This window comes from Triticum dicoccoides, chromosome 4B, assembly GCF_002162155.2.
Source record: "Triticum dicoccoides isolate Atlit2015 ecotype Zavitan chromosome 4B, WEW_v2.0, whole genome shotgun sequence".
NCBI classification, from domain to species: domain Eukaryota; kingdom Viridiplantae; phylum Streptophyta; class Magnoliopsida; order Poales; family Poaceae; genus Triticum; species Triticum dicoccoides.
Genome location: NC_041387.1, coordinates 369,253,412 through 369,275,549, shown reverse-complemented (window position 1 = coordinate 369,275,549; position 22,138 = coordinate 369,253,412).

The window sequence follows — 22,138 nt, the reverse complement described above, 5'->3', positions numbered from 1 at the left end:
TAAAAAACACATGAGCAAGGTTTGAAAGGTTGAAAATGACAAGGATAATTAGAGTCATACAACATACTCAGGAGAAAGATTATGAAAATGATTGCAAGGAAGGAATAACAACACAAAAATTGATAACCCAATTTTGGGGCTGTTACAACCTCTCCAGCCAGCCAGCTCGTTGCTCTCATGGCCTAGCTCGATGAATAGGAAAGGAAATGGACACGACAGTTTACCCAGGTTCGGGCCACCTTGTGGTGTAAAACCCTACTCCTGCTTTGTGGTGGATTAGCCTCGTGGGGCGCTGAGGATGAACTACTACAAGGATGAACAACTTCGCGGGGTTTGCTCTGTGGGTGGAATGAGCTCAAGGGGTTCAGCCTCCGGGGGTCCGATCCATGCTATGGTGGTGGCTAGGCTATACTTATAATGGCCTCGGTCCTCTTCCCCAAAACTTATGTGGTAAGGGATCCCACAGTGGCCAATTTCAAAGGGGGACAAGTAGTATAAGTTATCTTGATGAAAGGTGGTCTTCGCCTACAATGCTTCTGGTCGTGACGTAATGGTGGGCTCGATGATGACATCCAACTTGCCATCCTGGCGGTCTTGGTCTTGTTGCACGCGAACGGTAACCTTTGCTTGATTCCTTGGGACTCTGCGCCTGCGCTTGCCCCCTTATCATCGAAGAGGAAACCTGCTGCTTTGCGCCCGCTAGCGCGCGCCTGGCCTTGGTCGTCATGGCTAGCGTCACCTCAGCCTCATGACGTGAGTGCTTGCGTAGATATCTCTGCTCCTCAGGAGAACGCCTGGGGAGGCCGCACCTTTAGGAGGTCTTGGTGTCGTCCGCCTCACGAGGCTTGTCCCCTCGCTAGGGTCTTGACTTGTTGATGCTGAAGACGGGCCGTACCAGCCGTCAATGGAGCCACGCCGTAGGCTGCAGGTAGGCAAGTCTAGGTACCCTGGTTCCCGTAACACCGACAGTAGCCCCCGGGCCCAAGGGGCGCTCGCAGTTGGCTTCGAGGCGAAGCCAAATTGAAAGTGTGGAGCGCCAGGGGCCCCAATCGCCTATGGACCGAGTCGACATGTCATGCTTTATAAGATGTGGGCGTCCCCACTTCCCCACACTGCCTCGGCAATTGTCCGACTTGACAACTGCCTGCTACATGAAGAGAAACCATCATTTCTCGAGATCGTGGGAGGCCGGCGATGGCCTTCCTTTGGCTATAAATTGGGGAAGGGGGCGGATCCCCTATCCCATATTCCTCTTCTTGCTGCTTGTTTCTCTTCTTCTCGCTCCGCCATCTTGCCAGAGCATCCATGGCGCAGATCGGGAGGTTCTCTCCCACGGAGATGGGGAAAGTCCCTTAGGTGGAACCCGAGCTGCTCCTGCCAAAGAAGAGGCCTGATCACTCCTTGGGCGGCCCCGGGGAGACCACGATGATGAGGCCTTTGCATGAACAGGCTCCACTAGACTTCCCGATCCCCCTATTTGCCCGCGCGCAGGGCCCTGCACACGAAAGCGACGACCGGCACCAAGAGGAGTGGGGCCGTGGAGGAGGGCAGGCGGTGGCCATGGGGCTGCCTCACCCACAGACCCACGCTGAAGGCACGGCCCTTGAGTTCATGGTGTGGGTGACAATGCCGCCGCATACATGAATTCGACTCCCGAGGCCCTTGGTAGGGGAGATACCGCCGAGGGGGCTAGTCAAGCTGTGGCGGCAGCATGACGGATGCTGCGGCCAGGCTTCGGAGGCGGAAGTCAAGGTCGTCAACTCAGGCGACGTCTTCATGACCCGAGGGTGGGGCGCGATCGCCCGTGCCTGTCGCCCGGAGGGAGTCGACGCCATCCACTTTGAGTACGATGGGGCGTCGACGCTTCTCTTCAAGGTCTTCGACAAGGATGGTCGGTGCCTGGGGTACTGCCCTGAGGGAGGTGACCGCAGCGACAGAGCCACAAGCAGTGAACTTGCCCTTGGCCTTGTCAGTGACTCCTCCGACAGCAGTAGTGCCTCTTCTGACAGCAGCGGCGCCTCCTCCAAGCACGACTCAAGCAACGATGTCAGCTACGAGTCGCCGCGCCCGCACCATAGCAACGGTGTCAGCCCGGTGTTGCCGGTGATGCCGCCGAGGCTGTGGCCTCCTTGGGAATTCTTCTTTTGTTTTATCCCTGCAAGATGTCATGACGAACCCCTCGGGGGTATCTAAAAACTGTGATGCTTTTTCTTAAGCACTATTGTTCTCCAATTAGTGTTGCTCTTGCGTTCCTCACTACGGCACGATCCCCCCTTATATTCTGACGGTAGCTTAGTGCTCTATGTCGGCAGGACCCAAGCCCCAGGCAGGCTTCAGCTATCGCTAGTATGACAGGTCGCGATGCCGTGGTCAAGGCCAGGAGGTGAGCGGCCCGAGGTCTGGTAAGAGCCCCTAAGGCGCGATGCTCAGGAGGTCCCTTTGACGTGAAGCGACTCTCAAAAGACTGGAAGGGAAACATTCTTGCCCTAGCGAGATCGTGAGGGACAAAACACTGATCGTCACATGCACACTTTGCGTATGTTGCGGACTTATCTCGGTGATCTGTAGTTATCCTTGCGTTGCATGGGAGGTCTCCATGCGATGCATGGCTGCGTTCCGATTGCCCCGGCATTCCCAGGCAAGACTCGCGCCGAGCCCTTCTTCCTCGCTCATCTGGGTGCTCTACGTCCTCGAGTCCTGGCCCTCTAGCAATGTTCAGCCGCCGCTGGTATGCCAGGTCACGGTGCCATGGTCAAGGCCAGGGGGTGAGGGCTCGAGGGCCAGTAGGGGCCCCAGTGGCGTGATGCTCAGGGGATACCCCTTTGACATGCAAACGAATTGCATGGAAAAAGGGATGGCTGGCCTCACGAAGATGCCTTAGAGGGATCGCTACCCGCACCCCTTGCTCCGGATGTCCCTGCGAGTTAGTTGCGGGAAGAAATCATAGAATACAACGACGCTCGACAACCTTCCAGTGATATTTCCGCGAAAAGTTGAAGGCACTAAGAACCTGGTGAGGTGACATGCGCGGGGCAGGCCGTGAGCCAGAGCTTGGTGTCTCAGGTTTATCAGCGCTATAGGGGACGGGCTCAAGCACAGGCACCATGCCAACAGTCCCTGTTGCGGGATGAGCTCGAGGTGGGTTAGCAACACACATAGGCCGCGCAGGGCGACTCCACAAACAATGGGATAGCGGGGATAATGTAGATAATCATGATAAGGCGAGGCCAGTTCTCATAGATGCGCAAAACAGTACACGTTGTAGGGCGGACCCGTATAGCTTGAGGATAATGCAGCCCGAGGGGCACCCTCAACTGAACCAACTAAAAAGTCACCTGGCACTGTTGCGGTAGAAGTGTTGAAGTAGCTGGAGTTGCGCGCCATAGAAGTTGCTCCTCATGAACCAGCAGGCTCCTCCGTCAGGATTATCTAGCGCCTGGGTTCATGAGCTCCTTGGACGCCCTGCATGCAGCGCTGGAATGAGAAAGCCGCACCCGGTAGGCCAAACGGCATGCAGACGGAACTGTGAGGGTGGCCTCCACTACCAACGCGGGACGACCAGAAGAGCTCCTGGGAAGCAGCCCTATTAAGGCCCGGGATGTTGACACAGACGCGCAGCTCGCTGCTCGTGTCCTGGGCGGCAGCTGCACTGAGCAACGTGGGTTGGTGTTTTCTCTTGAAAATCCTCGATTGCCCTGGCGATGAACTCCTGAGCGCTTGGTGCTTCGCACCCTATGCCTTTCTCTCGGAAGCGCGCGTTGAAGCATGCCTCCACATGGTGCCCGATAATTTCCCTCGTGAAGCAGGCCAAGTCAGAGGCTCACCATAGGAGAGCCCCCGGGCCCAACCTAAGGGGGGCGCCGGGCGCGCCTTCCTATGCGAGAGGGAAAGGCGCCCCAGCAGAGGGCATGGGGCTTGAAGCGCGGTCATCGGGCGCCCTAGCCTCCTGAGGGATCCTGAGGAGGAGCTGCTTCTTCTTCTTGGGGGCGACCTGAGGAAGATGGGTGGTGCCCTCGCCATCTGAGTTCTCGACTGCCGCGGCCTGGTAGGCACGCTCGAGGGAGCACACCGTGTCCTTCTCGTCGCAGGCAACCGTGATGATGCAGCTAAGGGAGTCCTGGATTAAGGGGTCCTCGGACAGCCGGACTATGTACTTTGGCCAGACTGTTGGACTATGAAGATACGAGATTGAATAATTCGTCCCGTCTCCGGGTGGGACTCTCCTTTGCGTGGAAGGCAAGCTTGGCAATTCGAATATGTAGATCTCCTCCTCTGTAACCACCTCTGTGTAACCCTAGCCCCCTCCGGTGTCTATATAAACCGGAGGGTTTAGTCCGTGGGACAACAACAATCATAATCATAGGCTAGCTTCTAGGGTTTAGCCTCTACAATCTCGTGGTAGATTAACTCTTGTAATAATCATATCATCAAGATCAATCAAGCATGAAGTAGGGTATTACCTCCATCGATAGGGCCCGAACCTGGGAAAACATCATGTCCCCCACCTCCTATTACCATTAGCCTTAGACGCACAATTTGGGACCCCCTACCCGAGATCCACTGGTTTTGGCACCGACATTGGTGCTTTCATTGAGAGTTCAACTGTGTCGTCGCGATAAGGCTTGATGGCTCCTTCAATCATCTTTAATGATGCGGTCCAGGGTGAGGTTTTTCTCCCTGAACAGATCTTCATATTCGGCGGCTTTGTACTACGGGCTAACTCGCTTGGCCATCTGGAGCAGATCGATAGCTACGCCCCTGGCCATTAGGTCAGGTTTGGAAGGTTAAACTATACTACTGACATCCGTGGAGACTTGATCGTCGACGGATTTGAGCCCATGACGGGCGCGCCGAACAGTCACGATGAGCATGACTTAGATCTGCCATCAGACAGGGTTCCAGAGATCGCGCCTGCGGCTGCCCCGGCCATCAATCCAGAGCAGATCGTGCCATCCGAGGACGGGTGGATGGACCCCGTCACGGAAGCCGCACACTCATCAGCGCTTGAGCCGAACACAGACTTCACATCCAAAGAAATCTGTGTCATCGAACCCTCGGACTCAGCTCCGGCCATAGCCTCCGAACCGTGCACTTCCGTGCCTATCAAATCTCATTGGGCACTGATCATGGAGTTTACCTCTGTGGATATCTTTCAGCACTCGCCCTTGGGCGACATGCTAAATTCATTGAGATCTCTCTCCTTGTCAGGAGACTCTTGGCCGAACTATGTACGGCTGAACTGGGAAGCGGACGACGAAGAAATTTGTAACCCACCCACCACCCACTTAATAGCCACCGTCAATGACTTAATCGACGTGCTTGACTTCAACTCCGAAGACATCGACGGTATGGACGACGATGCAGGAGAAGAACAGGAACCACCGCCCATAGGGCGCTGGACAGCCACCTCATCATATGATATATATATATGGTGGACACGCCCAAAGAAGGCGATGCCAATGAGGCAATGGAGGATATTCCCCCTGAGAAGCAATCTAAGCACATGCGTCATAGGCGCTGCTCTAAGCCCCGCCATAGCAAAAATAGGGACACCGGCACAAGGGATGATAGCAATCCGGATGGTGCCGAAGACAAAAACAATCCCGCCCAGCCAGGCTTCGAGCAGGCCGAGCGGGAGGATGGGCAAGCTAGCCCTAAGGAACAGGCAACAGATGGAGAATCAGAGGATGACAATTACATTGCCACTCTCCCAAGACGAAGCAAGCCTCGGCGATGAAGAATTCATCGTGCCCGAGGATCCCGTTGAGCAGGAGCGCTTCAAGCGCCAGCTTATAGACACTGCAAAAAGCTTGAAGAAGAAGCAACAGCAACTTCAAGTTGATCAAGATCTGCTGACCGATAGATGGACTGAAGTCCTGGCAGCCGAGGAATATGGACTCGAGCGCCCTACCAAAAGTTACCCAAAGGGCAGGTTGCTACCTCAACTCGACGAGGAGGCATTAAAGCACACACTACCAGCGCATGATGCGGCTGACCGGCCACTTCGTGGCCGAGACAAAGCGGCATTTCAGCCCAAAGTCCAGCCCGCACCCCGATGCCAAACAAGCAAAAACACGAAGGCCCAGGGCTCCACGCATGACCTGCGAGACAAATTGAAAAATAAATAAGGACAGTCAAGATCGATCTACGGATCACGGGGGCGCGCCCCAACGCGTGACAATGACCGTCACGCCGGATATACCAACAAATCCGTCTGGGCTGAATACAATGTAGACCAGCACAGAGGCGCCACACACCCCCAATGCTTCACTGATGAAGTAGTGGATCATGAATTCCCAGAAGGGTTTAAACCCGTGATCATTGAATCATATGATGGTACTACAGACCCCGCGGTATGGATAGAAGATTTCTTCCTCCACATTCACATGGCCTGCGGAGATGATCTACATGCCATCAAGTACCTCCCACTAAAACTCAAGGGACCGGCTCGGCATTGGCTGAATAGCTTGCCGGCAAACTCCACTGGGAGTTGGGAAAACCTGGCAGACGCATTCCTGGACAACTTCCAGGGCACTTATGTGCGACCATCGGATGCTGATGATCTAAGTCACATAACCCAACAACCCGGAGAGTCAGCCAGGAAATTTTGCACTCGGTTCCTAACTAAAAAGAACCAAATTGTCGACTGTCCGGATGCCGAATCCCTAGCGGCCTTTAAGCACAACATCCGTGATGAGTGGCTTGCCCGACATCTCGGCTAAGAAAAGCCAAACTCCATGGTAGCCCTCACGACACTCATGACCTGCTTTTGTGTGGGGGAGGATAGCTGGTTGGCTCGTAGCAACAACAGAACAAGCAATCCCGGCACATCAAAAGCCAGAGATAGCAACGAAAAACCACGACGCAACAAACACAAGCATCGCAAAAATGGTGATAGCGCTGAAGACACGGCAGTCAATGCCGGATTCAGTGGCTCCAAGTCCGGTCAGCGGAACAAGCCATTCAAAAACAACAATTCGGGCCCGTCCAGTTTGGACCGCATACTCGACCGTCCATGCCAAATTCATGGCACCCCAGGAACACCAGCCAATCATACCAACAGAGAATGCTGGGTCTTCAGACAAGCCGGTCGGTCAGGTGCCAAAAACAAAGGGAAGGGGTCTCAAAGCGACGATGACGACGAGGAGCCCCGTTCACCAAATATAGGAGGGCAAAATAAATTTCCCCCGCAAATCAAAACAGTGAACATGATAAACGCCACCCACATTCCCAAGCTGGAATGAACGTGCACTCTTAGGGTTGTCGACTTAACGGAGCCAGTCGCCCCACAATACAACATATGGCCGATCACCTTCAACAGTAAGGATCATCCGGCCAATACCAATCAGGGCAATCCAGCCGCACTCGTCCTTGACCCAATAATTGACAGATTCCACCTCACACGAGTCCTTATGGACGGAGGCAGTAGCCTAAGCCTGCTGTATCAGGACATAGTGTGCAAGATGGGTATCGATCATTCAACGATCAAGCCCACTAAAACCACCTTTAAAGGTGTTATACCAGGTGTGGGGGACAATTGTACATGCTCCATCACTCTGGAGGTAGTCCTCGGATCACCAAACAATTACCGAACCGAATAATTAGTCTTCGATATCGTCCCCTTTCGCAGTGACTATCAGGCACTGCTCGGATGAATCGTGTTCGCTTGATTCAACGCGGTGCCACATTATTCCTACCGTAAACTCAAGATGCCCAATCCGCGTGGTGTCATCATGGTTAATGGCAGGGCCGAACTTTCCCTCACTGCTGAAGAGTCTACCGCCGCTTTAACAGTAGAAGCAACGAATGGCACCTTTCAATCGAACCTCGAGTCAACGGCCAAGCTCCCGGACACCGCCAAAGGAGTCCGAACTACTGAACGACAGGATAGCCCGGCTCGTCCGGAGCTCAATTAAAACACTCCGGCAAAAGTTAAGATAGGCCACATACTGCGGCTCAATCGCTCTGTGGCACAAAACCATTTGTTGCATTTTCTTTGCAGGTTCAATTTTGCGTAGGCCAGAACGTATGGCGTGGAAACAGTTCGAACGCGTAAGAGAATCTCTAGATATTCCCCTCAATGACCATTCGACTACACTCCGGATACACATACAACTTGCTCCTGCCTGGTCTCAGTAGGTTCCGTAGTCATATTTCTTTTTATCACATTACCTGTACTCATACGCATCGACGTATTATTCAAATACAACATGTGGATTTATATGATGCTTATCTACTATTATTTCTTATTGAAACTCTTTTGTCATAAGGCAGCGGCACATCGTGATATGCCTTAGTATGCCAGGGGCTTCATTATAACCACAATACGGCAATAAAGTCCCAACACCTTCACGGCAGTTCGGCACCCCGAACTTATAGCATTATATGCATCAGCTCTGAATCATGTCTTGGGTCAATAGTTGGGTTTGCCCGGCTCCCATGTTTTGGTACCTTATGTTCCGCTATATCGGCTAAGGTAGCACAGGGAGAACTACTGCAATTGTGTCCCGGTTCTTCCGGACGAGCACCTCGGTACAGAAAGCCGAAAACTGACTGTCATGATGCAGCGAGAGCTGGTCAGCTATTCGAGAGGTTGCAAAATCTTTAAGCATTTCTTCCACACAATGGCATAACCAATGCAGCGTGCGATAGATCGGCTTTTCTTCCGACCAGGTGCTTACAGAGCCCCTTGTGCGATCTTCCGAACACTAGGGGCTGCGCCTACCTTCCTTTTGTCAAACTCCTATGGCTAAGTGAGAGTGATAAAGCCCTATAGTCCGATTGCCTCGTTCGTTGTGCTGAACACCTCCTTCAAGGACCCAAAACTGGGATAAACAGTGCTCAGGTTTATCCCCAACACCCCCGTACTTACTACATGGGGGCAGAAGCCGACGACTAGTCAAGTCTCAGGACTAATATGTAAAACGGCCACACAGGAGGAAATACTTTCACATAATAGGCAATAAATAATAGAAATGACCTTGTTTAACATTACAAAAGACAAACATAACTGTATTCATGGAAATATAATGTCCTTGGTGCATTGCTCCGCCGCAAGGCGGGCTCCTTTCAAGACACCATCATAATATAATTTGGGCTTGCGGTCCTCCATCCCCTCTGGTGGTCCCTCAGTCATCAGCTTTTCCACATCCATCTTCCCCCACTGCACCTTTGCGCGGGCGCAAGCCATTCACCCACCCTCCATACAGACTGACCGCTTGATGACTTCAAGTCAAGGGCAGGCACTCACAAGCCGCTTCACGAGCCCGAAGTAACTACTTGGAATTGGCTCGGCGGGCCATAACCAGATAATCAAATCCTTCATGGCTAGCTCGGCCGCCTTATGCAGTTCGATCAGCTGCTGCAATTGATCAGCAAAAGGCACCGGATAATTCAGTGCCACATACTTCATCCAGAAGAGCTTATCCACAGTATTCCTTTCTTCGTCTCGGTAGAATTGGGCGGCATCAGATATGCTGCGTGGCAGCTCTGCAAATACCCCTGGAGAAATCAGAATTCAAATTATCAACTTAATTTTCTCCTCTCGAATACCTGCTTTATATAGAAAAAGCCTTACTAGCCGCAATCTTCCTCGCCTCCTGGATTTCCTTCAGGGCACCTTGGGTTTCCCCCGGGTATCACTTGCAGCTTGACGAGCATGGGAGAGTTCGGATTCTTTCCCTGATAAACTCTGCTCCAAGGTCTTGCATTTTTTCACGCCCCCCTGAAGCTCTCGCTCAGCTTCAATAACTCTGGTCACGTGCTTTTCACGGAGAGCCTGCTCTGTGGCTGCCTTCTTCTCGGCTTCGGCCACACCATACTTAAGAACCTCAATTTCGGTCGTTACCCCTAGAGCACATCATAAAAATATTTTTATCATGCACACTTATTCATTTGTGCTAAATGAACAAGGTTTCCGAATACCTTGGTTATCCTCCAACTGCTTCTTTAATCGGTCAAGTTCTCCTTTGCCCTGCTCCAGACTACGCCTTAGTCTGGATACTTTTGCAGTACGAGAGGCGGCAGTTGCTATAGACGCCTGCTTATAAAAGAAGAGAGATACATGTCGTCAATTGAGTCTCCTGCGAACATAAATTTGATCCTCTGTCTGGTTCTTTCTCCCACCGAACAGTGTATGAGGGGCTACTATATATATTATGACATTCTTCGAAACCTTATAAAACATACCTCAAAGCTCTTATAAGGCTAATGCAGGCTTCATCCAGTCCACTCTCAGTAGACTGAATCTTCTCAATCACTACGCCCATAAGGGCATGGTGTTCATCGACGATGGAGGCGCTTCTCAGCACCGCCGATAAAGTATCCGAGACCTCTGGTTGGACTAAGGGTACCGGTGGAACAGGCACACCCCCTCCAGTCGAGGGAGGCCGCCTGCCGGATTCTGGAGCTGTATTTGTCTCCGGGATCGCGTCCGGCTGGGGGCCAAATCCAAGATCGCCACCGCCGTCGACGCCCATGGGAGCCTTCTTTCCAATGTGTCCGGCCCCGGAAGTTTGACCTTCTGGTGCCGCCTTTACGATTCTCTCCCCCCTCCTTGGGCTTGGTCCTCCTGGGACGAAACCTCGATGTCATTCACACGTTTGGGGGAAGGGGCCTTCGGGGGTGTCCCGCTCTCCATACCATCTGAACCCAGCAAATCCTCCGACGAGGATTGTTCAGCGCGGGACCTCGCCGTACTGTAAAAAGCATGGCTCAGATTAAAATATTATGCCATGACAAGTCTGGACGCATAAGCGTGTTTGGATTTTATACTCACGAGTTCACCAGGGGCTGGGCCCTGGTTTCCCACTTCGGGCTGCTATCGGCGGCGGCAGTGGACTCCTCTGAAAGAAGAGTTTTTCCCCGCTTAGGCGACTCGGCCTCCAAGGACGTGGAGGCCATCCTTTTCTTTCTTCCCCCCGCTGGGGATTCATCTTCTTCCTCCTCCTCCTCCTCTTTAGAGGAAGAACGGGCATTGGAGTTTTCAGATTTTGTGTCCGAAGCACCACGACGATGGAGGCCGCCGTGGTCTTCTTGGCCTCCTTCTCGGCCTTCTTCTCGGCGCCTTGTAAGGCGCCGGGAGCAACATCTTTGTCAGAAGTGGGCCGGCCGGTTTTTCTGGCAGCGGGGCCGGACAGTAGATCTGCCCCGCCTTCTTCGCCCAGCCCTAGGAGAGTTGTGGGAAAGACATTAAGCATTCTCCAGGATATGCAAATAAAACATATAAATTGTCAACATACATTTACTTACCGAACTTGCAGGGCGGGACAGTTGGTACCCGCAGTCCTCGGTGGAGTTCGGCCATGATTTGCCGGACTTAAAAAGCACCTTCCAGATATCCTCATGCGAGGAGCCGAAGAGCTCTAGCAGGGTCTGGTGCTTGGCGGGGTCGAACTCCCATAAATTGCAAGCCCGGTGTTGACAAGGTAGAATCCGGCGAACTAACATCACCTGGACTACATTGACGAGCTTGGTGTTCTTGTCTTCCATATCCTGGACGCGCGTGTGGAGCACCAATAGTTCGTCGGACGAAGCCCAGCTCAGGCACTTCTTGGGCCAGGAATAAGTCGCAGGGGAGCTCCGGATCCGAATTCCAGAGCAGCGGCCCATTCCTTGCCGCGCGGCTCAGTGATGTAAAACCACTACTGCTGCCACTCCTTGACGGAATCATTGAAAGTACCTGTTGGCCAGGTAACGTTGGGCATCTTGCTCACTATGGCGCCTCCGCATTCGGCGTGCTCGCCACTCACTACCTCGGGCTTCACATTAAAAACCTTCAACCATAAGCCGAAGTGTGGCGGGATGCGGAGAAAGGCCTCGCACACGACGATGAATGTCGAGATGTTGAGGAAGGAATTGGGGGATAGATCATGAAAATAAATCCCGTAATAATACATGATGCCGTGAAAGAATGGGTGGAGGGGAAACCCTAGCCCGCGGACAAAATGAGAGAGGAATACCACCCTCTCGTGGGGTTCTGGAGTGGCCGATTCTCTTGGCCAAATACCCCCCCCCCCCGAAGCTTTTTGATATCCTTCTCCCGGACGGTGGACGCCATTCACTTGCCTGTTGCTCCGGATCCAGACATTTTTGGGAAACCTTTTTGGGCGGAGAAGACGAACCCTTGGGCGCTAGGGCTCGAGCGAGGGGGAATGGATGAGCGAAGGAAGAAGAAGGCATGGGTGAAAAAGGGGAATCCCTATCTCTTTATAAAGGCGGTAGAAACTGTGTGCCTCCCCACTTTCCCGTTAAAATCGCTTATTCCCCAAGCGCCATGATTGATGGCGCGGTTGGGTTACCCACACCTGTATTGATGAAAATCCCGTGATAAGGGCACACGATCTCTGCTTTGACAAGACGTGCCAAGGAAACCGCCTCGCAATATGCGCAGTAGCTGGTTGAGAAAAATAGTTCGAATAATGATCGGGCCGTGGCGTGATGCCACGCTGTGAAAAGTTGTCAGCAGATTAGATTTGTGGAATATTGTGCTCTCTGCGATGGTATGTGGAATTTGTTTTGCAGAGCCGGACACGATCCTCGTGTTCAAAATATTCTATGGAGTATTCGGAGAAGGAACCCGCCTTGCAATGCCGAAGACAATCTGCGCGTCGAACAACTCATCATTGAAACATGGTTCATGGGCTACTGAGGGAGTCCTGGATTAAGGGGTCCTCGAACAACCGGACTATGTACTTTGCCCGGACTATTGGACTATGAAGATACAAGATTGAAGAATTCGTTTCGTGTCCGGGTGGGACTCTCCTTTGCGTGGAAGGCAAGCTTGGCAATTCGGATATGTAGATCTCCTCCTCTGTAACCGACTCTGTGTAACCCTAGCCCCCTCCGGTGTCTATATAAACCGGAGGGTCTAGTCCGTAGGACAACAACAATCATAATCATAGGCTAGCTTCTAGGGTTTAGCCTCTACGATCTCGTGGTAGATCAACTCATGTAATACTCATATTATCAAGATCAATCAAACAGGAAGTAGGGTATTACCTCCATCGAGAGGGCCCGAACCTGGGTAAACATCGTGTCCCTCGTCTCCTATTACCATTAGTCTTAGACGCACAGTTCGGAACCCCCTACCCAATATCTGCCAGTTTTGACACCGACAGCCGCCGCTCCCGGGCATCTTGAGGACGCTGTAGCCATGGTGAGTCACTGTCATGAATTTGGTGAGGGCTGGGTACCCGAGGAGGGCGTTGTATGGAAGGAAACTGTGAGCAACGTCGAAGTCGATGAGCTCGGTGCGGTAGTTGTCGAACTTGGCAAAGGTGACGGGGAGACAAATCTGCCCTATGGGGTGGGTAGAGCCATCAGTCACTCCTGACAATGGTTTGGTGGGCTGAAGCTGGTCATATGGCACCTGGAGCCTGTCAAATGTCTCGACGGAGAGGACATTGAGCCGCGCGCCACCATCGATGAGTGTCTTGGTGATGAGGACATTGCTAATGGTTGGTGAACAGAGCATTGGCAGCGTGCCTGTAGTGGCCGCACACTTGAGCTGGTCTGAAGAGTCAAAGGTGATGGAGTATGTGGACCACCTGAGTGGACGCGACGCCTCGAGCTTGGGGTGGGCCGCGTTCACCTCACGAGTGAACTGCTTGAAGATGCGGTGGGAGGCCGGGGCCCTGAGCACCACCTAGGATGAACGCGACATGGCCTGTGGTGGTGGTTGAGGGAGTCCTGGATTAGGGGGTGTCCAGATGGCCGGACTATGACCTTTGGCCGGACTCCCGGACTATGAAGATACAAGATTGAAGACTTCGTCCCGTGTCCGGATAGGACTTTCCTTGGCGTGGAAGGCAAGCTTGGCAATTTGATATGAAGATCTCCTCCCATTGTAACCGACTCTGTGTAACCCTAGCCCTCTCCGGTGTCTATATAAACCGGAGAGTTTTAGTCCGTAGGACGAGCAACAATCATACCATAGGCTAGCTTCTAGGGTTTAGCCTCTATGATCTCGTGGTAGATCAACTCTTGTACTACCCATACCATCAATATTAATCAAGCAGGAGTAGGGTTTTACCTCCATCGAGAGGGCCTGAACCTAGGTAAAAACATAGTGCCCCTTGTCTCCTGTTACCATCCGCCTAGACGCACAGTTTGGGACCCCCTACCCGAGATCCGCCGGTTTTACACCGACATTGGTGCTTTCATTGAGAGTTCCTCTGTGCCGTCACCTTTAGGCCCGATGGCTTCTTTGATCATGAACCACGACGCGGTCCAGGGTGAGACTTTTCTCCCCGGACAGATCTTCGTATTCGGCGGCTTCACACTGCGGGCCAATTCGCTTGGCCATCTGGAGCAGATCGAAAGCTACGCCCCTGGCCATCAGGTCAGGTTTGGAAGTTTGAACTACATGGCCGACATCCGCGAGGACTTGATCTTCGACGGATTCGAGCCGCGGCCGAGCACGCCGCACTGTCACGAGGGGCATGATTTAGCTCTGCCGCTGGACAATGCCCAGAGCGTCGCTCAGGTGCCCGCTCCGACCATTAGCTCGGAGCCGACTGCGCCAATTGGGGACGGACGGTGGGACGCCACCCCAGGAGCCGCAATCTCTACGGCGATAGAGCCGAACACCAGCCTAGTCCTTTGCGAGGCCTATGACTCCAGGGTGCCGGACTCCGTTCCGAACTCCGAATCTCCCGCACCCCTTCCGATCGAACCCGAATGGGCTCCGATCATGGAGTTCATCACCGCGGACCTCTTTCAGCACTTGCCCTTTGAAGATATCCTAAATTCACTAAAGTCTCTCTCTTTGTCAGGAGAGCCCTGGCCGGACTATGGTCAGCATGGTTGGGACGCGGACGACAAAGAAATTCGAAACCCACCCACCACCCACTTCGTATCCACTGTCGACGATTTAACCGACATGCTCGACTTCGACTCCGAAGACATCGACGGTATGGACGCCGATGAAGGAGACGACCAAGAACCAGCACCTATAGGGCACTGGAAAGCCACCTCGTCATATGACATATACATGGTGGACAACCCCAAAGTAGGGGATGGCGATGAAAAAATGGAGGACGACCCCTCCAAGAAGCAACCCAAGCGCCGACATCAGAAGCGCCGCTCTAAATCTCGCCAAAACAAAAACGGCGAGTCTGGCACCGGAGATAACAACACGCCGGACAGTGCCGAAAACAACCCCCTCCAGCAGGATTCAACGCAGGAGAACGAAGGAGCCACCCCGCATGAGAAAGCTGTGGACAGGGAGGTCGAGGACGACAATTATATGCCTCCCTCCGAAGACGAGGCAAGCCTCGATGACGATGAATTCATCATGCTAGAGGATCCCGTCGAACAAGAGCGTTTCAAACGCAGGCTTATGGCCACGGCAAGCAGCCTCAAGAAAAAATAGCAGCATCTTAGAGCTGACCAAGACTTGCTAGCCGACCGATGGACCGAAGTCCTGGCGGCCGAAGAGTATAAACTCGAACGCCCCTCCAAGAGCTACCCAAAGCACGGGCTGCTACCCCAACTTGAGGAGGAAGCAACTAAACCTACAGCACCAGCGTACGATGCGCCCGATCGGCCACCCCGTGGCCGCGACAGAGAGGCCTTCTGGCCCTCGACCCAAGCCGCACCCCGGCACCGCTCAAAAAATACCAGAGCACGGGGAGACGCAACAGACCTGCGAGACATATTGGAGGATAAGGCAAGGCAAACAAGATCGATCTACAGATCGCGTGGGCGCCCCACGTCACGTGACGATAACCGTCACGCCGGATATGATAAATACGGCCAGGCCGAACACAAAAGACAAAGCTGATCTGAGTTGCGTCGCAATATAGCCCAGTACAGAGGCGCCGCACACCCACTGTGCTTCACAGATGAAGTAATGGATCATCAAATCCCCGAGGGTTTTAAACCCGTAAACATCGAATCATACGATGGCACAACAGATCCCGTGGTATGGATCGAGGATTATCTCCTTCATATCCACATGGCCCGTGGTGATGATCTACACGCCATCAAATACCTCCCGCTCAAGCTTAAAGGACCAGCTCGGCATTGGCTTAACAGCCTGCCAGTAGAGTCAATTAGTTGCTGGGAGGACCTGGAATCCGTGTTCCTTGACAACTTCCAGGGCACTTATGTGCGACCACCAGATGCCGATGACCTCAGCCACATAATCCAGCAGCCAGAGGAATCGGCCAGACAATTCTGGACACGGTTCCTAACAAAGAAAAATCAAATAGTCGACTGTCCGGACGCCGAGGCCCTTGCAGCCTTCAGGCACAACATCTAAGATGAATGGCTTGCCCGGCACCTAGGACAGGAAAAGCCGAAATCTATGGCAGCCCTCACGACACTCATGACCCGCTTTTGCACGGGAGAAGACAGCTGGCTAGCTCGTAGCAATAACATAACCAAGAGCCCTGGCAATTCGGATACCAAGGACAACAATGGCAGGTCACGTCGCAACAAGCACAAGCGCCGCATTAACAACGACAACACTGAGGATACGGCAGTTAATGCTGGATTTAGAGGCTCTAAACCCGGTCAGCGGAAGAAGCCATTCAAAAGAAACCCCCCGGGCCCATCCAGTTTGGACCGGATACTCGATCGCTCGTGCCAGATACATGACACCCCCCAACAACCAGCCAACCACACCAACAGGGATTGTTGGGTGTTCAAGAAGGCAGGCAAGTTAAGTGCCGAAATCAGAGACAAGGGGCTGCATAGCGATGACGAGGAGGGGCCCCGTCCGCCGAACAATAGAGGACAAAAGGGTTTCCCCCGCAAGTGCGGATGGTGAACATGATATACGCAACCCATATCCCCAAAAGGGAGCGGAAGCGTGCTCTCAAGGACGTCTATGCGTTGGAGCCGGTCGCCCCGAAGTTCAACCCATGGTCCTCCTGCCCGATCACTTTGGATCGAATGGACCACCCCACTAGCATCCGTCACAGCGGATTCGCCGCATTGGTCCTAGACCCAATCATTGACGGATTTCACCTCACTAGAGTCCTCATGGACGGCGGCAGCAGCCTGAACCTGCTTTATCAGGATACAGTGCGGAAAATGGGTATAGATCCCTCAAGGAGTAAACCCACAAAGACAACCTTTAAAGGAGTCATACCAGGTGTAGAAGCCAGCTGTACAGGCTCGGTTACACTCGAAGAGGTCTTCGGATCCCCGGATAATTTCCGAAGCGAAGAGTTAATCTTCGACATAGTCCCATTCCGCAGTGGCTATCATGCCCTGCTCGGACGAACCACATTCGCGAAATTCAATGCGGTGCCGCACTACGCATATCTCAAGGTCAAGATGCCAGGCCCTCGCGGAGTCATTACGGTAAATGGAAACACCGAACGCTCCCTCCGAACGGAGGAGCACACGGCATCCCTGGCGGGGGAAGTTCAAAGTAGCCTATCAAGGCAATTCCCCAACCCGGGTGTTAAGCGTCCGGACAACGTCAAGCGCGCCCGAAGTAACCTACAACAAAACCGGCTGGCACGCTCCGAGAAAGCATAGCAGTGCGGCCCCAACCCCAGCCCTCGCCAGATGGCGATAGCGGTACCACGCGTACATAACTACGCTCTGGAAATACCATGGACATAAGGGGAGGGGCACAAATACGGCACTCCTAGAATGCGGCTTAACCGCACTAAGGGCTCCCTATTCTGCCGTTTCCTTTTTTATTTATTTCAGGACCCACCTATTCGGAAGGCCTGTCCGGCAATACACTCGTAGAACACACGATGCCACAGCCAGGGAGAGCACAAGCCACGTCAAATGTCCAGGTGGTCTCTATAACGAGCTAAATACCCGTTTTACTTAAAGGTCTGACAGCCTGCCCCCGGAGGGGGATATGTCAAATAATCCCACCCCTTGCTTACCGCACTATTTGTATCATTCTGCTTTCATAGCAGTCCCCTTTAATAAACAATATCTAGCTCTTATCTATTATTGCATTCATCTATTTTTAAACAAATATGTTCAGTCATTACATTTTGCAACCGTACACTCTGGTACGGCCAATACACCAGGGGCTTCAGCACCCCATAATACGGTGTGAGAAGACCGAACACTCTCATGAGTGCGGCTATCATGCCCAATATGCGACCCTATCCTAAAGAAACTCGAAGGTCCCACCAAGGATAGTCCCGCATATTGAAACGCTTTTGCAAGGTGGATATCATTACATCAACATTACATAAAAGATGGGGATACATGCAAGAGGCATACAATGCCACACGAATACAACATCACAATACATTAGAGCATCATCCGACTACAGATGAAACACAAATAGAAACTCAAACGACATCCACCCTGCTAGTCCAGGCTGCTGACCTGGAACCTATCCCCTGATCGAAGAAGAAGCAGAAGAAGAACTCCCAAACAAGCAAACATCGCTCTCGCGTCATGATCATCGCATAACCTGTACCTGCAACTGTTGTTGTAGTAATCTGTGAGCCACGAGGACTCAGCAATCCCATTACCATGGGTATCAAGACTAGCAAAGCTTAAATGGGAATGAAGGGGTAAAGTGTGAGGTTGTAGCAGCGGCTAAGCATATATGGTGGCTAACATACGCAAATAAGAGCAAGAAGAGAGCAAAAGGAACAGTCGTGAAGCTAGCAATGATCAAGAGGTGATCCTGAACTCCTACTTACGTCAAACATAACACAGAAACCGTGTTCACTTCCCGGACTCCACCGAAAAGAGACCATCACGGCTACACACACGGTTGATGCTTTTTAATTCGGATCTGGTGCCAAGTTATCTACAACCGGACATTAACAAATTCCCATCTGCCTATAACCGCAGGCATGGCTTTCGAAAGATTATACCCTGCAGGGGTGTCCCAACTTAGCCCATGATAAGCTCTCGCGATCAACAAAGGATATACCTTCTCCCAGGAAGACCCGATCAGACTCAGAATCCCGGTTTACAAGACATTTCGACAATGGTAAAACAAAACCAGCAAAGCTGCCCGATGCGCCGACAATCCCGATAGGAGCTACACATATCTCGTTCTCAGGGCAACACCGGATAGGTCGGCCTACGAGTAAAACCAGACCTCGAGTTGCCCCGAGGTGGCCCCTGCAGTCTGACCGGTTCTGACCAACACTTAAACAAGCACTGGCCCGGGGGGGCTAAAAATAAAGATGACCCTTGGGTTAATTACTCCCAAGGGAAATGTAGGTGGTGGTGAGGCAAATGGTAAAACCAAGGTTGGGCTTTGCTGGAGGAGTTTTATTCAAAGCGAACTGTCAAGGGGGTCCCATAAATCACCCAACCGTGTAAGGAACGCAAAATTCGGGAACATAACACCGGTATGACGGAAACTAGGGCGGCAAGAGTGGAACAAAACACCAGGCATAAGGCCGAGCCTTCCACCCTTTACCAAATATATAGATGCATTAATAATATAAGAGATATTGTGATATCCCAACCAAAATCCTGTCCACCATGGAGCAATCCTCAACTTCACCTGCAACTAGCAACGCTATAAGAGGGCTGAGCAAAAGCGGTAACATAGCCAAGCAATGGTTTGCTAGGAAGGGTGTCAAAGGTTAGAGGTTCATGGCAATTTGGGAGGCTTGATGAGCAAAAGATAGGTAACGCAACAAAGCGATAGAACGAAGCAACTAGCATAGCAATGATAGTAGTGAGATCCAGGGTAGCGGTCATCTTGCCTGAAATCCTGCAAGGAAGAAGAATGAATCCATGAAGAAGATGAAGCCACGAAGACGAACCAAGCGTAGACGGACGAATCTTCACGATCGCAACGAAACGGGAACTATCGAGAAGAAGCACACAACACAGTAAACACACCACACATTTACAAGACATGATGCACAACAAGCATGATGCATGACAAAGCTACATGAAGCTACTCATGGCAAGAGATAATGCAAACAAGCACAACACATCAAGGCAAGTTTAAATGAGGCCGGGAACAATATATAACAATTCCGGTAAGTCCTCATATGCATATTTCAAAATTGATCCAGATCTGAATAAACCTTATTTTCAAGTTGTTAAACAGTAAGTTAAGATGCACAAAGATGATCTACACGAGATTCCAGTCAAGTTACATATAAAGTTCATTTAGTTCGGAGCTACGGCCTAGAAGATATGAGCAAAACGAGTTAAACATGGCATTGATGCGAAATGCACCCAAACATCAAGCAAACACCTCAAAACATGGATGCAATATGATAATATGAAACTACATGCAAAATCAAGCAAGTTTCATATAGAGCACACTCAAAACGGAGCAATGGTTCCACACATACACTCTATACAAGTTATAGCAACAATGTGTCCAAAACAGCAACTAGGCATCTTGCAAGAATCAAAAAAACATGCTACAGGACCTCAACATGAAAACAAAAGACATGGGCATGATGTACAGGTAAAGCATTACAAAACATGAACACTGAGCTATCTCCAGAAATCACTAGAACATGCTCAAACACACATGGCAATATTGCAAACAATAATAGTTCAGACTTTGCAGAAAATAACATCAGGTTGCAATGTTTAGAGCTATCAAACAACATGTTACATGAACTTATCATGGCAAACAAAGGCATGGCATGATACTACTAAATGCATAGAACAAAAGTCCCTTACTGACCATGAGCCAAAAAGGATCATAAAATATGATGGCACCCATGTAAACATAGCAAGTTATATTACAGATTCAAACATGGCAGGAACAACGATAAGTAGGCATGTTGGTGAGCTTGAACCACTCACCACAGAGCAATACATGGCATGGCAAGGCAACCAATAGTAATAAGACATGTTTGTGAAGCTAAGCATGGCAAGAGCAAGTACATAGGGTGCATGGATCACTAACAAAAAGCATGGCAACAACTAAACTTAAAGTTAACAGGCTGACAGCAACATTATTTAGCAACTTTGGAGCAAGATTACAACAAGTTACAACAAGCTATAATTGCTACTAGGGGCATGAATGGATATAGCATGACATGTAAAACAAAACACCATTAGTGAACATCTCGAGATTATGCATAGAATGATTTGTAGCAGCAGGTTTACATAACATCACGAAATAACAGAAACAGCCTAGCAAAACAGCAACAACAAGTACACTACTTAGCAAGCTCGATTCACTCACCACAAGTCATTGCATGACAAGATAAGCATAGCATCAACAAGAAGACATGTTTATGAAACAAACCAAGGCAAGAACAAGTTCATAGCATGCAAGGATCAACTACAACAACCTTGGCAAAATTGAATAACATGTAAACAATCTGCCAGGAAACATTTTGTAGCTAACGTAGAGCACGAAAATGACATGCTAGACTACTCCATAATTTCAAATAGCGGCACGAATAGATAGAGCATAACCATATGTTCAAAACATCCTTACTGAAGTATCTCAAAATATGCATGGATCTCTCTGTAGCATCAAGTTTACATGGCAGCAAAATAACAGCAGAACAGGGACTAAAATCAGCAACATTACGAAGCCTAGTTTGCATGCTTGTGCTAGTCACCACATTGATCACAAAAATACATGGCATACACCACTGTAGAGAAGACATGGCATAGATCAAAACACATGTAGACATCAACCTCATAGGATGCACACATCAATCATGGCAAAAATGACAAATGAGCAAGTTCTGTTAACACACAGCAGACAACATCACCTAGCACTCTTGCAACGATGATTCAGGCATCAAGATGAGCTCAAATGAACATGATTCAATGGAATTAAATGAAGTACTTGTTGAGATGAACAATTTGACATATTACACGCACCAAACGGAGCTACGAATGCAGAGATATGATGCGATGAACATGGCATGATTATGCAAAAATATTCGGGACAGTGTGGATTTTCGGGGTCAACCTCGGGTTCGCACGAAAATCAAAGCAGGGCCAGAGCTCGCCGGAGATGTGGCTGGAGAGGAGGGAGATGGCGGTCGGCGTGGTCGGGGAGGACGCCGGCGAGGACGGGGAAGGCCGGAGGGAGCGCGGGACGGCCGGATTCGGTCCGGCCCGACCGGATCCGCGGCGATGGCGGCGGACGGCAGCGAGGGGAGCTCGGCGGTGTGGGGGAACGCCCGGCCGGAGGCGAGGCGCGGCCGGCGGGGCTTGCGGCGAAGGGCGGCCGGGCGCGGGGTGG